This window comes from Mustela nivalis (genome assembly GCF_964662115.1).
Source record: "Mustela nivalis genome assembly, chromosome: 16".
Lineage (NCBI taxonomy): Eukaryota > Metazoa > Chordata > Mammalia > Carnivora > Mustelidae > Mustela > Mustela nivalis.
Window position 1 is genome coordinate 40297882 of NC_139035.1, and position 1960 is coordinate 40299841.

The following is a 1960-nucleotide window of genomic DNA, read 5'->3' on the forward strand; positions in this document are numbered from 1 at the left end:
GGAGGGACAGAGGGAGAGAGAAAGAATCTCACGTAGACTCTGTGCCCCGAGAAGAGCCTGATGCGAGGCTTGATCTCACAACCCTGAGATCATGACCTGAGCTGAAAGGGGCCAGATACAACCAACTGAGCCACCCAGGTACCCTTTATTTATTTTTAAGTTTGTTTATTTGTTTATTTAGGTAATCTCTACACTCAACATGGGGCCCAAACTCACAGCCCTGAGACCAAGACTCGTTCTTTGGACGGAGCCAGGCAGGCCCCCCCACAATGTGTTTTTATTTAAAATAGATCATTGTCATCATATTTTAATATGTGTTTGTCTCCATTTCACCTGTCTTACTTGATAACTAACCCCACACAGAAGGGAAAAGTTACTCGTTAATTCCCATCTATGGCTTCATCAGAGAAGTCCCTCAGTTTTGAATAACATGGTGGGTGCACCCATGCTGAGGCTGCTGCCATCAGTAGAAAGGGTTGTTTATTTAACTGATGGATGCTGCCTTTGTCAGGGCGCTAGGGACTTAGAAAAATGTGCACTGGACATAGTGAAGAGATACATTTTGCTTGTATTCTCTTTTCTGTCCCCGGTACTAACTACTCCTGGGAGTCTGACACACCTACCTGGTGTCTCAGAAAAGTAGGATTAAATAAAGAAAGGTCAAGATGTTAGTCACACACACACATGCGCCCACATAAAAATCTCAATAAACTGGACATTAGTGAGAAAGTTGAAACGATGTCTGCATATCTATACCTACTACAGATATTTCAAAATCAGAGTTTCCGGGTCTCGCAAACACAATAACATAGCAACATTTTTATAGCAAAGCAGACTGAATTCCTGTGATAAATAATTCTCAGTCCCACACAGGCAGGAGTCTTTAAGAATGTCTGCTTTAATAACAAGAGAGTTTAATTACAAAGCCAATGAGTTATGATCGACGCTGCTGGCCTCCCCAATCCCATCTTGCAATATCTGGTACCACGGCTGCATACACAAATACAGTTGTATTTCCCTCTCGTTTTGAAGGGACAGGAAGGTCAAAAACCGTGCAGCTTAATGTCCTCGGATAACTTAACACTGCCTAGAGAGGACCTTTGACTACAGAGGTTGTTGCTAACAAGTAATTTAACCCTGAGGTGTAAGAGATATCAATTAGTGATATGGAAATGGATTTTTTTCCTAGGGCTGTGACATTTGACGACATGTGTGCCATACCAAGCCATCCACTAGTACCACCACTTTGAAAAGAAACGGGATTTTAGAGTTATGGTTTTAGTACCAAGACACCCTTCCCCTCTCATACCTCCTTGGCTAGCTCTCTGATCCAAACCACTGCTGTCTCTTACCTAGATTCTTGCAATAATCTCCTCACAGATTACACTATTTCCAGGCCTTTGCCTCACACAGAGCTCTGAACCCGGGCCCAGAGGGAACATTTATAAATGTCAGGTCAGGTGGAGACACTGCTGGGCTCCACACTTCACTCCGCTTTTAAGTGGCCGGTAAGGTCCCACAGGTGTGATTGTCCCCTCCCTGCAACCGCTCTGACCTCACACCCTGCTTTTCCATCTATCACCCCCTCATTCCAGAATACTCAGCTGCACCAGCCTCTTTGCCAATCTTTGGATGCACTGGACACATTCCCACCCCAGGGCCTTTGCAGAAGCTCTTCCTTAAATACCCATGTGACTCATGCTCTCACCACTTTAAGTTTTTATTTTAATGTCTCCCATTCAGAGGTCTACCCTAACTACCTTTCTTAAATTACAAACCAGCCCTCTAGAAGCCCACGTAACCCTAATCCTTCTTACCTTGATCTTTTTTTCCCCACCTGGCAGTTATCACCTACTGATGGCCACGAATGTTAATATCTACCCTATTATAGAATTTTACATAAAAATGTGATTTATTTACATGATTACTTTGTTTTCTTTGTTCTCTAACTAGATTGGAA